The 17197-nt window shown below is 36.6% G+C and overlaps 1 pseudogene; it reads left to right on the top strand.

Moving 5' to 3' along the window:
- The first annotated feature begins 11179 nt into the window (after positions 1 to 11179).
- LOC140516496 (leucine zipper transcription factor-like protein 1 pseudogene) lies at positions 11180 to 14873 on the top strand (annotated as a pseudogene).
- Positions 14874 to 17197: the final 2324 nt, after the last annotated feature.

Genomic DNA, 17197 nt, shown 5'->3' on the forward strand with positions numbered 1-17197 from the left:
AGGGTTAAGTACACAAGAAATTGTAGTTACTGACTATGGTAATCTACTGTTTGACAAACCCAAAGACTCCAGCTTCTGGGATAAGAACTCACTATTCAAGAAAAGCTGCTGAGAAAAGCTAGAAAATAGAATGGGAGAAACAGGTCATAGAATAGCATCTTACACTGTATACCAAGATAAGGTCAAAATGGGTACATGAATTAGATATAAGTGGTGACACCACAAGCATATTAGGAGAGCAAGGAATGGCATGCATGTCAGATCCATGGAGGAGAAAAGAATTTATACCCATTCAAAAGATACAGAACTTTATGAAATATTTCATTTTTTAACATCTACCAATTTGTTAGATGACAGGCATAACCTCAGGGTTGTTCGGTTTTATACTACCCATTTTTTATTTGAAGCTATATCTTTTATGGTTGTTTAATATTCTGGTAACTTTTCAAACTTTAGATGTATCTAAGTTACTTATAACTTCTCACACTGACCAGAAGAATAAACATGTTTAAAATATTTGTGATTTCTTCACTACAGTGACTTTCTTTGCCAACACAGGTATTCACCCAACTCTGAGTTGTTAAGTCCTTACTTGTGTTATGTAGAAATTAAAATATTTTTCCAGCACTTCCCAGAGTGTGCCAAAAGAAGGTCTTCAAAGTCTTTGCCCATAAAACTATCAATTCTAGGAGTGCGATACCTATGTTCTCAAGGGCACATGTAGCCTTCTAGGTCCTTGGGTGCATCCTTTTGACTGAGTCCAACTTTTATGAAACAAATCTTTTCTGTAAGGGGAATTGTTCTCTGAAGTTTGGATTCAGTCAAAGGACCACATCTGAGGACCTAGAAGGCCACATGTGGACTTGTGGTCACAGGTTACCCACCCTTGAATTGTACACTACTTCTGCTAATACATACATACATACATACATACATACATACATACATATACATATATATGAGATGTACACATTTAGTAAAATATATATTAAATATCTTTTTTTCACTAATTTCATATGACTAGTTTTTCTTGAAGATTAACATAAACTTATTTCAGTGAGATTTTGAACCTCCTTTCCATTTGGCTAATTCTGCTTTTGAAAGCATTCTTCTCCTCATTGGCTTTTTGAACCTCTTTTGCCAATTGAGTTAAGCTAGTTTTCAAGGTGTTATTTTCTTCAGCATTTTTTTGGGTCTCCTTTAGCAGGGTGCTGACCTGCTGTTCATGCTTTGACTGCATGTCTCTCATTTCTCTTCCCAGCTTTTCCTCCACCTCTCTAACTTGATTTTCAAAATCCTTTTTGAGCTCTTCTATGGCCTGAGCCCATTGAGTGGGCTGGGATACAGAAGCCTTGACTTCTGTGTCTTTCCCTGTTGGTAAGCATTGTTCTTCCTCATCAGAAAGGAAGGGAGGAAATGCCTGTTCAATAAGAAAGTAACCTTCTATAGTCTTATTTCTTTTCTCTTTTCTGGGCATTTTCCCAGTCAGTGACTTGACTTCTGAGTGTCCTCTCCACACCCACTCCCAGCCAGCACTTGGGGTCTGAGATTCAAATGCTGCTTCCCAGCCTCAGGGCTTTGGGTGGGGTCAGGGCTGCTAGTCAGTATGAGATTAAGTTCACCTGCTCAGATGGGGGCAGGGCCGCCTCGCAGGCTCAGTTCCCTCAGGGGCTTTATGCAGAGACCCTCAACAATGGATCCTGGCTCCTGCCTGCTTGGGGAGCCCTGGTCTGCTCCCGCTTCTGCTGTTGCCTCCCGAGGGGGCCTGAGTTATGGGGGCACCCCACTCCCCTCTCGACCCGCCAAAGAGACCCTCTCACTGACCCCCATCACCTGTGGGTGGAGGGACCCGCGTGGCTGCTGGCGATCCTGTCCCTGAAGCCTACTCGGATCTGCTCCTCTCAGTGCCACATGGCCAACGCAGTGCTGGGCTCGGGTCTGTGTCCACAGCACGATGGACCTTTTGCGAGAGGTTTGCAGGGCTTTCTGGAACAGAAATCTCCTCCACTCTACCGTTCTGTGGCCTCTGCTGCTCCAGAATTCGCCAGGGGTTCTTTTTTACAGATGTTCTATGGGCTGTGGGTTCGGAGCTATATGTATGTGCATCTTTCTACTCCGCCATCTTGGCTCTGCCCCCATAAACTTATTTCAAACATGTTAAAAATACTTCAGATTACAAATTGTTTTCATTTAAAAATAAAATTTCAAAGTGCTTTTCAAACTTTTATACTTTTTAAAAATCTATGCCAAATGTATTTTTGTGTATGTGTATGTGTGTACTTGTGTACTAATGTGCTGGGAACACTGGATAAAAAATACCTCCAGATTCAAAATATTTGAATACAAAACCCATTTCTTGTGATTAATGCCTCTGTGATGCCTTGGGCAAGTCATTTCACCTCCGTCAACTTCACTTTGTTATGGCAGTGTGAAATTTACCTTTATACTTGATTAGTAAAGAAAGGGCTTTGACTAGATACCCTTGGAAGTTCCTTCCAGGTTTGCATTTATGCTGCTATAACTAATTTCCCCTTTCAAACATTTCCTGGTCTAAAAGCTAAATGTCCTTGAAAATAAGTCCTGAGCAGCATATGGGATGAAATGCCAGTGGTTTGAATGTTGAGGAGCAACAAAGGACTGAGAAATCACAAAGAGCATAGAATGAGTGGAGAAGAGAGAAACTTGAGTTTCTCCAAGGCTCAAGGGAAATTGTATGCTTCCTGAGCATTTGGAAACTGGACTTGTAATTGATGTGCATACCCCAGTGGAGGATTCCCAGCGTTTCCTCTACCCACCTTCAAAGTATATACTTATACACATATGTATACACTTACACACACACACAATATGTATACACTTACACACACACACACACACACACACACACACATATATATATACATATATATATATATTCACACAAATTTACACACACACATATATACAGGCATATATGTATAAATTTTATTTTAAATAAAATAAAGTCTGTGTATATATGTTTGTATTTATATTTTTCCTCATGTCAGAATTTCTTCCTACCTGTCCAGTCCAGAAATTCCAGATGCCTCCTAAATCATATTTTTTTTCAAGCCCCTCTTCAGATGGTACAAGCAATTGAGTTAACCTTCAGGGGAAGTCAGTCTGTTTTTTATTTTATTTTTATTTCAAGACAGCAAGTATTTATTAAATCCCAAATGTATGTAAAACCTTATGATACAGTAAGAGAAGAGCATTGATAGAGGTATTGAATACATGCAGAAAAAAATTGTAAACTAGTCCCAAGATTAGATAGAAGAGATCTTAAGAACATGAAGCAAAATTCTCTCTTTTTAATGAAAAAAAAAAAATGGAAGCCTCAAGAAGAAAGTAATTTGTCCAAAATCACACAATAAGTGACAGATCTAGAGGTAAAATCTAAATGTTCTCACCCCAGAAATCATATTATTTTTACTCTCGTGTCCTGCTTCCAGGATTAAAAATTTCAGGAAATGAGATGAAAGGCAAATCTCATATTGTCTAGAGGCTGATAGTTTTCTTGTTAAAGTGACCACCTTCTGTTTTATCCAGTGTTTACCTTAATTCAACAAATACATCATAATGTATACTTTTATTCAGAAAACTTTAATTGGCACCCCACTACAAATGGAATAATGGGCAGCCTCCTGACTGTGGCATATTAGTTCCTCCCTGATTTGCTTCAATTCACTTTCCAAGTCTTTCCTTATGCTACCGTCCCTCAATTTCCTTAGGTTATATTTGTCATTTTAGTGTCAATTTCTTAAAGGCCAGCATTGATTTCCTTTTGTCTTTGTATTCTCATATTCCCGGTGCCGAGAACAGTGCTTGAGACACTATATGTTTTTAATTAATGCCAGTTGACTGGTTAGTGAATTAATAGCATTAAGAAGCCAATAGTGCAACAAAAGAAAGGTTTACATGCAGATATATATCTTACTAGACAACTAAGATATTTTAGAGGAAAAATGAGTTTCCAGTCGAATGGTGATGTGTTTCACTCACATTCTTCAAGAACCTGATCTAATCCAATCCAATACACTTTTCATTCACTTTCTTCTGTGTTCTAGGCACTGTCCTAGCTTCTGGGTATTAAAAGACAAAAAGTAGAGAAAAGGACAAACAAAAAAAAATCAAATCAAACAAAAATAAACAGCAATAAAATATATCTCCTGTTCTCAACCTTCTATGAGATATTTCCTTCCACTGACACAGATTGTAAACCTTTATGAACTGCTATTACAAGAAGTATAATCATATAATACCCAGTCTTAAAGTGAAGAAACTACCTGCATTCCAACCTATGATCATCAGCTGAGAGATATGTAGGCTATCTTTATCAGGATACACACCCACACCCATATATATTCATATATAATACACACATATATATACATATGTATATATGTGTAGATACACACACACATACACACATATATATATTGTAACATAATATCAGAAGAACACTTTAGTATAGAACTCATAAAGACAACTTTAATCCTTGTTGCATGTAGACCTTTGAAATACTTGTTCATGGTTGTTAGTTTATCAAGAGCAAATTTGACCCTGTCAGAAGAGTTAGATAAAAGTTACTCCTCTATTCACTGAAGAGGTAAGGGTCTCTGAGTAATATTGCATAAACCATCATACAATGTTATTGTATTGTTTAGCTTGGATGGTTTTTGTTTCTTAAATATTTATTACAAGTGGAGGTCACCTGAGGAGAAGAGGGAGAAAGGACTACTCATAAAAATGAATGTGAAGTTATATCCAAATGGCACCAATTTTTAAAATGAGTGAGCAAGAAAAGAATTAGTATTGCATCTAGTCTCCAGAGGTTAATGAGCATTTAGGCTAAGTGACTAAAGATTGACCTGATCAGCAGATAAATGCCAATCAAAGTAGTATTCCTTCAAAATAATTTTATTTTGCAATATAATTTTAGTTCATTATGTTTTCTTATCAGTCAGGATGTTATATAGAGCTTCTGATGTGAAAGATACAGAATGTCCTTCTAAATGCATTAAGCCCCACAATGAACCAATTCATTGCCAGAAGTGGCTTCACTGTCAGTTGAGTAACATGTGGAATATCAAAGGACAATTCAAGGAAAAGCAAGCATTTCCCTTATATGGCATACATTGCATGGGAAAAGCATGGATCAATTCATTTGGAGACCCCGGTGTTTTGAAAAAGGAGGAAGGTCCTACCTTTGTGAGTTAGGGCTACTAAAAGCAACCCTTGCATCTGTCCATCCCATAAATAGGTTTGGCTGTCACCAAGAATTTTAATCCCAGTCTTGGGATAAAGACAGCTGATACTTCTAAGGAGACAAATGACCTTGTTTTAGAAGCAGAGTAACAACAGAAATAAATATCTACAATAATATGAGAATGGAGATGGAGAAAATGAAGCAAAGAAGCTTATTGATAGTAGATTCTAACAAGATGAAATGAGGGTTAGGGGGAGTGAACCCAAGGCAATCCACTGGGTTTTGAATAGAATTCAGCACCCGTAACAAGTACAGTCAGGTGGGTTCTTATGGGGGAAATTATCTGGTCAAAGAGTTCCAAGCCTTAAGGTCATGGAGTGGTGAGTTCTGAGGTGTAGGCCATTGTCAGGGAGTGGTGCTTACTCATGGAGGGGAAAAGACTTGGGTAGTTGATAGTCAATCTCCTTGCTGTCAGGAAAGGGGCTTTGAGCTGTAATTAAAAACATTACTTTGACATGACATGATGACTCAGGGGATTTGAGCAAATCCAGGACTTTTTCATTTGGCAAGACTGGTAGTTAAAGAATTCCTTATAGATACAAAATATGAATGTTTGTCAGGAAAACTAAATTAAATCAAGAAGCAGTATTCATTTTGTTCCTACTTTTTATTAGAAGCTATATTAAACTCTGTGCATACAAAGACAAAAGTGAAATGACCATTCTCCTCAAGGATCTTGCATATCAGGAAAACCAGCATGTGTGTATATAGATAAATAAAAAATAAATTTAAAGTAAATATAAAGACATTTTGCAGGAAGGGTAACATGTAACTTGGGGGTGGGATGGGAAAGAAAAGTCTTCATTTCTATATTTGTTACAGTTGCTGACAATGATGTGCAAGTATATAAACATCCTGGGCAAGCCCTAATATATAATGAAGTTTTCTATCTATTTGTAGAGTGATACAAGCAAAAGGTTGTTAATTGCTCAGATACTCAGAGGTACTTGAAATAAGCAATCAGTTGACAGCTTCAATTTTCTTGAAGATGAGTATGCACTGGTTGTCTGAGGTCCCTAGATACCCAGAGGCCAATTATATATCAATTTGGCTGCCCTGGTGAGGCTCATGGTGCTTATTGATCATTTAGTTTGATTAAGTCATGGGGAGCTTAGTCATTCATGTACAAAGTAGAAGAGAACCATTCAGATGTATTTTGTGGCCATTGTACTTGGGTTTCATTTATTTCACCATTAAAGGAGATTATTATTGTGAATTCCGTGATATATCTTAATAATACTTTTAAAAATAAAGATTATATAAAACATTCCCATCTGTAGTCCAACATAGCCTGAATCTTTAAGTCTGCTTTTTTGTCTTTAATTCTTTGAATTTTGTACTCCAGAATGAACATGTAATAGAGTCCACCTAGATTTCAGGTTTAAACTTTTTCAGATTATAATATGGACCTTGACTCTCTTCCCTCAGTGAGTTGCCTTTTCTATCCATGGTGATTTCTGTAGTGGTGGTGCATGGAAGTTTCCTCAGAAAACCTCTATCATTATTATTCCCTCTTTTTCATCATTTCTTCTCCTTGTCCATTCCATTGTTGTTGCTCTTCTCTCCTACCCTTTCTCCCCATGACACATGATGAAGATAAGGATGATGACAGAAACAAAAACATAACTATAGTAACTAATATTTATATAGTGCACCAAATTTTATAAACACTTTATATTCCGTATTTGATCTTTGCCAAGTTTGTAGGTTAGATGGTTCCTAATATTAAGCTCATAGGGAATCATAGGGAAAGAGGCACAGAAAGATTATATGACTTTCTTGTGGTCATAGATCTAATAAATGCTAGAGACATAATTTGAACTCAATTCTCTTATGATTTTAAGTTTGGCACTTTTGTATTAAGAATGAATCATCTACAGTAAAAGGAGAAAAAATAATTTAAAAAAGAAACACAGCATTAAACTTCAGGAAAATATCAACTAGCTACTCATCTTCTGATTCTAAGCTTTCTCTCATATTCAAGGAGAACAATACCTATATCTTTCTGTCTCTTCTATCTTTAATTTTCCTAAGATGCTAATTGGATATTTCTTTTGCAACTATCACTGTCTATCGATATCTTATATGTTGAGGTGCATGTCATACATCTAATATAAATAATCTGTAAGTTCTCTGAGGTCAGGTATTCTATAATGTGTAATCTTTCTTTCACACCTATGTCATTCACATGACAAGTTCATTAAAATAATTAAATCATAATGTTATACATAATACACACATGCAATGATATGATGTAAATAAAATTCTGTGAAAATGATAGATATGCATGATATTGATATTTTGATAAATTTGTGAATTCTGCTCTGAAGGTACTATCTCTCTGAATATAGAAAACAATACTTATACCCCCACCCTTTCTCCTTTTTTTGCCATGTCGACTCACAAATTCTGCATAGGTGATTAGGCCAGAGAAAAAGAGGTTGCCCTGTGCTATTTTAGCACTAAGCAGTTACCAATATAACATGGGGGCTGCCCAATATTTTTCACATTCACATTATGTGACAAATACCTCTTTATCTGGACATTAGTTATTCCAGATTATGCCTGAGAGATACTGGAAAGAGCCCATATTGTCAAGAAATCCTTGTTTCCAGGAAAACGTTGAAGAAGATATGGGAGAGTTGAAGCACTAATTCATTGTTGGTGGAGCCGTGAACTGTTCCAACCATTCTGGAGAGCAATTTAAAACTATGCCCAAAGGACTATAAAATGTACATACTTTTTTCCCCAATAATATTGCTTCTAGGGCTGTGTGCCAAAGAGATCATAAAAATGGGAGAAGGATCTACATGTAAAAAAATATTTGTAGTAGTTCTTTTTGTGGTGTCCAATAACTGGAAATTGAGGAGATGCCCATCATTTGGGAAATAGCTGAACAAGTTGCCCATCAATTGGGAAATAACTGAAAAATTCTAATATGCTATAATGACAAACAGGAAGACTTCAGAAAAACCTGGAAAGGCTTATAAGAACTGATGCCGAACGAAATGAGCAGAAACAGGAGAACATTATACACACATTATACACTGTAACAGCTGTGGTGTTCAAAGACTGTTTCTGATAGACTTAGCCCTTCACAGCAATGCAAGGACCTAAAACATTTCCAAAGGTCTCATGATGCAAAAGGTCGTCCACATCCAGAGAAAGAACCAGACTTTTCTCTTTTGTTATGTTTTAGTTTGTTTTTCTCATGCTTTCTCTCATTCACTTTAACATGCCACATGACTAATGCAAAAATGTGTTTAATAGGAATATACATGTTGAGCCCATAGAAGAGACACCAGCAATTAATAACACTGACATGATTTTAGTCAATAAGATCTTGGCACAGATGAGTCAAACTAACAATAAGACAGACTGGAGTGTGTGTGTGTGTATGTGTGAATTGTAGGTTTTATAAGTACAAATCAGCTTATTATAATTGCCCATCAGAAATTGTACAACATTCATCCTTAAGGATCTCATTTCCTTTACAGCATATTAAAAATGATAGAGATACATCACTGCAGGTTGAAGAAAATTGTTTAGCTTTAGTGTAGGGACTATGTTGACACATCAGAATCTTCCTGTCTTTCATAAGAAACAAATGAAAAATGCCAATTCTAAAAATATGCATGTGAAAATCTCTTTGAGAAAAAAAAGGCCATTCTTAGAAACAGAACAATTGCTCATGGTCATCTAGACATGTCATTGACTCAAAAAAAGTTTAGAATATTTTGAATATTTAATCCATGCTGAAAATCTCAAGACTGTATAAAATGAAAAACTACTGAAATATAGAGGTTCAGCATAAAAACAATCAAACTGATGCAAATAGAATGAAGCACTGGGCACTTCTCATCTATTCTGTTTTTCAAGTTGTCCTGAAAATGCTCTCCATTAGCCTAAAGTGGTGAAAATACAACACATTCACCAAATTAAATTATATAAAACACCATTTTATCCACCTATAAAGAGTTCTCAGATCATTAGAACAAAACAGTGATGACAGGACAGAAACATGTCTCAGGAAACATTATTATCTTGAGAGAGACAGAGAGAGAGAGAGAGACAGAGACAGAGACAGAGATAGAGACAGATGAGAGAGACAGAGAGAAATAGAACAAAACAAATATGCCATGTGATACCATAGTAGATTTTTATATGGAACTTTTATATTTACAAAATCCTTTCCTTAACTCTTAATTTTGTACATTTGGAAGGAAATGTACATTTTAGTCATAACAGAACTAAAACTGAGAGAAGTCATTTGCCCTTAAACTCATTAGAGATATAAGTGTAACTGGCATTTGTTTTCTTATTCTGGGCCAATCAGGGAGACAAAGAAGGAAAGATCTATCTGTGGAGAGGCTAAAGAAGAAGATTACCTTAAAGTATCTATTGTTTTGAATGCCTGACCTTTCTGTGTAGTTTGTGGAGGGATATGAGCTGGGGAAAAGGAGAGTGCTCCAATATACTAACACAGACAAACATACACACACACATACACACACATACATATGTATATGTGTGTATTATACATAAATACATATACATATATACATATACACGTACACACTCATATATGTATATGCGGTGTGTATATGTGTATATACATGTGTGTATACATATGTATATGTATATATGTATTTAGGAATGAGAAGAACATCTTCAAATGAAGCTACTGCACCCACTGCATTGGCCAGTAAGGAGGCTAGGGCAAAGGTGCAAGGAGGAAGTGTGAAAGATTATGGAACTATTGAAACCTTGTAAATGTCATACTGTGTGCGGGTAAAGTCATTATCTCTGTAATCTAGTTATTTATTTGGTTGGAGACAGGATTGAAACTCAGATATCCTTACTGATACCCAGGTTTCATTCCATCATATCAAGATAGATAGATAGAGAGATAGAGAGATAGATAGATAGATAGATAGATAGATAGATAGATAGATAGATAGATAGATATACATATATATATACATATATACATATATATGTGTGTGTATGTGTATGTATACATGTTTATATAGATACATAGATAGATAGCCCCACAACCTATTATGATACACTTAAAAATACTTTATACATACTATTGAGTTGTTCTGAATGAGAATGGCCTGTACTTTGTAGAAAAATAAACAACTTTAATTTTGAAAATGAGTGACTATTGTTAAGCCTTTTCTCAGACTGTCTTATTTTATGAGATAGAAGTCACTTTTACCCATGGGAAAGCTCTCTTTTGACTTCATTTGCATTTAGGATCAAACAAGAGATTTAAAATGAAATAAAGAATGCAATATTTATTATTTATGGTCTGTTATTGAAAGTTTATAATCCGCAAAATAATTCAATTTTCTGTTCAGCTTGTCTTCCAATACATATAATAGGATTTTAATTTATTCTTGTTATGAGGCATTAAAATGACAGGGCCAATGAAGCATTCATTTTTTCAGTTTACCTCTATTTGAATCATTATCAAAAGCACTAGGGAAATGGGCAAATCTAATAACACACAACTCAAATATCTAAAAAGTACTTGCTGTGATAAATGAGGAAACAAATATTTTGACTAAATTAGCCATAGAAGTTAGTAGGGAAAGTTGTTCTGTCCCCAGAAAGGCTCATTCCTTTAGTATAGAAATTAAGAAAAAAAATAATTTATCCAGAAAGATGTTAAAGTCTAATGTCTGCATTTTGCATATTCCCTGCCAATGTCCTTCTAAGGAAAATGTTTGTTGAACTTTCTTGGAATGATTTAGAGCAGATATATTCTCCAGGTATCACATAGCCAGGGCTATCCTGAAGAATGACGCCTAGTTTATATAGTTTAGGAATCAGCAAAGCAGAAGGAGACGAAGGAGAAAATTGGAAAAACTAGCTACATGGTAAATGGCATTAAATCATATTACCATAATTAAAAACAAAAGTCTGGAATTGGAATTGGGCCTAAAGGATCAACATCAAAATCAAATCATCAATTACATGTCTTTTGCTGGTTCAAAATAGGTTTGAGACTCAAGACTGTAGATTGCTGCTTACAGGGTAAAAAGAAGAGCAGAGAGGGGGAGGAGCCAAGATGGCAGAGTGGAAAGACACACATATGCTAGCTCCGAACCCACAGCCCATAAAATATCTGTAAAGAAGAACTCCCAATAAATTCTGGAGCAGCAGAAGCCACAGAACAACAGAGTGGAGGATATTTCTGTTCCAGAGAGCTCTGAAAACAGACACCAAAGGTCAGTCGCGTACTGGACCCCGAGTGGAGCCCAGCCCTGCCTTGACTGCACAGCACAAAGAGGAGCAATTCCAAGTAGGCTTCAGGGACAGAATCTCCAGAAGCAGTGCAGGTCTCTCCACCCACAGGCACCAGGGGTGAGTGAGAGAGACTTTTGGGCTTGCTGGAAGGGGAGTGGGGTGTCTCCATGGCTCAGGCCCCCTCAGGAGGCAGAAGGAGAGGGAGCAGCAGACGAGGGCTCCCCAAGCAGGCAGAAGGCAGGATCCATTGTTGAAGGTTTCTGCATAAACCCCCTGAGGGAACTGAGCCCCATGAGGCAGCTCTGCCCCCACCTGAGCACCTGAACTTAATCTCACATTGAATAGCAGCCCTGCCCCCCCAAAAGCCCTAAGGCTGGGAAGCAGCATTTGAATCTCAGACTCCAGGTGCTGGCTGGGTGGATTTGGAGGTGAGGAGGGTGTGGAGAGGACATTCAGAAGTCAAGTCACTGGCTGGGAAAATGCCCAGAAAAGGGGAAATAAAAGTAAGACCATAGAAGGTTACTTTCTTGGTGAACAGATATCTCCTCCCTTCCTTTCTGATGAGGAAGAACAATGCTTACCATCAGGGAAAGACACAGAAGTCAAGGCTTCTGTGTGCCAGCGCACCCAATGGGCTCAGGCCATGGAAGAGCTCAAAAAGGATTTTGAAAATCAAGTTAGAGAGGTGGAGGAAAAACTGGGAAGAGAAATGAGACAGATGCAAAAAGAGCATGAAAAGCAGGTCAACACCTTGCTAAAAGAGACCCCAAAAAATGCTGAAGAAAATAACACCTTGAAAAATAGGCTAACTCAATTGGCAAAAGAGGTTCAAAAAGACAATGAGGAGAAGATTCCTTTAAAAAGCAGAATTAGCCAAATGCAAACGGAGGTTCAAAAGCTCACTGAAGAAAATAGTTCTTCCAAAATTAGAATGGAACAGATGGAGGCTAATGACTTTATGAGAAACCTAGAAATCACAAAACCAAACCAAAAGAATGAAGAATTGGAAGATAATGTGAAGTATCTCATTGGAAAAATAACTGACCTGGAAAATAGATCCAGGAGAGACAATTAAAAAATTATGGGACTACCTGAAAGCCAGGATCAAAAAAAGAGCCTAGACATCATCTTTCATGAAATTATCACGGAAAATTGCCCTGAGATTCTATAATCAGAGGACAAAATAAGTATTCAAGGAATCCACCAATCACCATCTGAAAGAGATCCAAAAAGAGAAATTCCTAGGAACATTGTGGCCAAATTCCAGAGTTCCCTGGTCAAGGAGAAAATATTGCAAGCAGCTTGAAAGAAATAATTCAAGTACTGTGGAAATACAATCAGCATAACACAAGATCTAGCAGCTTTTACATTAAGGGATGAAAGGGTGTGGAATGTCATATTCCAGAAGTCAAAGGAACTAGGACGAAAACTAAGAATCACCTACCCAGCAAAACTGAGTATAATACTTCAGGGGAAAAAATGGTCTTTCAATGAAACAGAGGACTTTCAAGCATTCTTGATGAAAAGACCAGAGCTGAAAATAAGATTTGACTTTCAAACACAAGAAAGAAGAGAAGCATGAAAAGGTAAACAGCAAAGAGAAGTCATAAGGGAATTATTAAAGTTGAACTGTGTACATTCCTGCATGGAAAGACAATATTTGTAACTCTTGAAACTTTTCAGTATCTGGGTAGTTGGTGGGATTACACACACATACACACACACACACACACAGAGAGACAAAGAGCACAGAGTGAATTAAATAGGATGAGATCATATCTTAAAAAATGAAATTAAGGGGTGATAGAGAAATATATTGGGAGAAGAAAGGGAGAAATGAAATAAGGCAAATTATCACATAAAAGAGACAAGTAAAAGACTTTTCAGTGGAGGGAAAAAGGGGGGAGGTGAGAGAAAAAACATGAAGCTTACTCTCATCTCATTCGACTAAAGGAAGGAATAAAATGCACACTCATTTTGGTATGAAAACCTATCTTACAATACAGGAAAGTGGGGGAGAAGGGGATAAGCAGGGTGGGGGGATGATGGAAGGGAGGGCAATGGGAGGAGGGAGCAATTTGAAGTCAACACTTGGGGAGGGACAGGATCAAAAGAGAGAATAGAAGCAATAGGGAGCAGGATAGGATGGAGGGAAATATAGTTTTTCTTACACAGCACGACTATTGCACAGACGACTATTATGGAAGTCATTTGCAAAACTACACAGATACGGCCTATATTGAATTGCTTGCCTTCCCAAAGGGAATGGGTGGGGTGGGAGGCATAAAGAGAAGTTGGAACTCATAGTTTTAGGAACAAGTGTTGAGTACTATTCTTGCTACTAGGAAATAAGAAATACAGGCAATGGGGGTATAGAAAGTTATCTGGTCCTACAGGACAAAAGATAAGATAGGGACAAGGGAAGGGAGGGATGATAGAAGAGAGGGCAGATTGGTGATAGGGGCAATTAGAATGCTCGCTGTTTTGGGGTGGGGGAGGGGACAAAATTTGGAACCCCAAATTTTGTGAAAATGAATGTTAAAAGTTAAATAAATAAATTTAAAAAAAAAAGAAAAAGAAGAGTAGACTAATAGATGAGACCTTTACCATGAATGAAATAATTGAAGTTCTGAATGAACTACCGAATGTGGTTCATAGTGAAATAGCTGTCTCATTAATACTTTCTGTACCAACATGTTGTTTCTTGGCAGCTTTTTTCACAGCCATAAAAATGATACCTTAAGCTAAGATTCAGGTATCTCAGAGCTAGAAAATTGAGAATGATTAGAATGAGTCACAGAATTTGAAAAAAGCAGAATTTATTACTTCAAAAAAAGTCTAATTCAGAGAACATAAAGCCATCAAGACTTGTTCCATTTAATGAAGGTGGAACATCGAGTCTCCTAAACAAGGATATTTTAAGACTTTAGAAAAATAATGAAAAATTGAAATCAAAGTTAACGAATACAAAATTACAGGCTACAAATTCATTGAATGAGAATTCAGAAGTAGAACAAGTGCCAAGAGATTTATAGATTGTCCAGGAAGATCAGAAGGCAATAATCAGATCAAAGGATATTAGTGACTTGGAAAATAGGGTTGCATCTCTAAGGACTGAGTTTCAGAAGACACTGAATGATACTCCTAAAAACCTGAAGACTTTGGAGGAAAATTTAGTGTCAATGAAGCCTGACTTATTTAAGATTCAGGAACAGTTGAGTGTGGCTGAAAAAGAACAGACAAAGTTCCAGCAGATGGTGGCATACCACGCCTGAAGAAGAATGAGCAAATTAAAGATATGAGGCAAAGAAAGGCTCACAAAAGATAAGATAGAAGGGTAAGGAATATGAAATTTCTGTGATCATCATTAAAAAATGCTTTGGTTTTACTGGATTTCTTTCCCGTTGTTTGTCCCTAGGTTTCATGTTTGCTGTTCATTGAATCTGTTCTGCCTTGAGGTCCATATGCATATGTTAACAGCTTTGTCAGTCATTGTTAAGGTCTGCCATTGAATTCTGATCTTCTGGAAAAAGTACAGTATTAAACCTGAGGCCATTTTCTTTAAGGCTAGCCCCCTTATGAAATGCTAACCTGAGTACAGCAAGACTATCAAAAAAAACAAAAATCAACTAACAAACATTTATTAAACAAGTATTATGTTCCAGGCACCTTAGAAGTTACAAATGCAAATGGGAGAAAATCCCTCCCCTCAGGGAGCTTACTGGCTTTTGAAGGATAAAACATGTTCACCGATAAGTTAGTAAAAATATTTCAAAGAAACATATACTAATTTAGGATGGGGAGTAATAAGAATTGGAGGAATCAGGACAGATGCCATGAAGGAAGTGGTACTTGAATTAAGACTCTAGAGGAAGCAGGAGATTGTAAAAGTTAAAAATGAGGACATGAAAAAAAAAAATAAGGACATGAAGCATTCCAGATTTTTATATGGGAAACAGAAACTAGACCAATTTTCTTAGAGCTTCCAACTGGCAAATGCCTGAACTGGGGAACTTAGTTTAGATTGCCAGGGATTGGGCAAAAGAAGTTGCTTAAAAATGAAAAGTCTAAGCTGATCCAGGAGTGGAGGTGCGACAACTCAAGTGGAAGGTAGAGGAGGAGCACATCAGATTCAGTTTTAAGTGAGCCCCTCTGGGCTCTATCAAGATGCCGCAGGGCACTCTGTGTCACCATTCAAATCTCAGTGCATATTCACTTTGGAAAACTTCAGCCAACAATGAAGCAAACAACAACGTGAGACCAAAGAGAATGTGTGGAGCATACAGTTCAGAGGAGAAAAAAAAAAAAAAAACCTTAGCAATTACAAAATTGAATGGATGTAATAGTAATAATAATAATAGTCTACATTTACATAAGGCCTACTATGTGCCTGCCACTTGCTAAGCATTTTAGAATAATTATCTCATTTCATTCTCACAACAGTTCTGAGAATTGGATAATATTATCTTTTCCATTTCATAGCTGAGGAAACTGAGGCAGAGGATAAGTGATGCCCAGGGTCACACAGTAAGCAAATATCTGAAAGTGGATTTTAACTCACGTCTTCCTGATTTCAGGTCCAGTACTCTTTCCATTGTGACACACAAAAAAAGCCATTTCATCTTTACATTGCATTGCCACAACCATCCACAGTCCTTGGTACATGGTGAGTATTTAATAACAGTTCTTGAATGAATAAATTAACTATTCTAGTCCTCTCAACTCTTTTTACGGATGAAGAAACAATGATATGGAGGGAAAGACGTGGCTTGCTCAAGGTGACGTAACAAGATAAAAGCAAAGCAAGACTCAAATCTAGGTGTTGTTGGTAAAAACCCTGCAACCTGCATCTTCCAAAAGTGTTTTTTTTTTTTTTTTAAGAATGGGAAATGTATATTATTTCTTTCTCTGTGGAGATACATTCAGTCAACAATAATATGATCAGAAATACTATAAAAACATTCACTTCAAGGAATAAACTGCTAGATGCTTTCTGTGGCCTCTTCCAATTCTAAAACTCTGTGATTATGTGATTTTATCTTGACTATTCATCAGTATAAGCAAGCTATCTTTGCTACAAGAGAATGAACCAATCCAAAGAGCTTGTATAGATTATACCTATAGATAGATTCAAAATATTCCTCACCAAAATAAAAATGTGAAATTATTTTCTATTTGGTGTTGGATTATGGAAATATGAATATGAAAAGATTAATCCTGGTGGGTGATAAGGGAGAAAGAATTATAATGAGAAAATATGAATGACAAAATAATTATTTCTTGAGAACAATAACACAGAAAGACTCTAAGCCTTTAGTCATTCTGTCATCTCTGACATTTTAGTTGTCATTAGGGTTGTGATTCACATTTGTTGAGATCTTAGGGACACATGAAAACAAAAGCAATCAACAGGAATTGAGATGATTAACAGAATGTGAACCTTTTATCAGTCTACCTTGGTTACATTATAAAACTTCATGTGTAGAAAATTGGAGACATATGAATAAAGATGATTATTGAAGTGAAAAATATGAAAGAAAAAAATGAACATTTTGACCTCAGTATAGCTCAGAAAAATCAAGTCAGTACTGAATATCTAGCTTACTATCATATGAGAAATATATAAATCAAGGAAGTCTATGTTTTTAGTCT

This window comes from Notamacropus eugenii, chromosome 1 (genome assembly GCF_028372415.1).
Source record: "Notamacropus eugenii isolate mMacEug1 chromosome 1, mMacEug1.pri_v2, whole genome shotgun sequence".
Lineage (NCBI taxonomy): Eukaryota > Metazoa > Chordata > Mammalia > Diprotodontia > Macropodidae > Notamacropus > Notamacropus eugenii.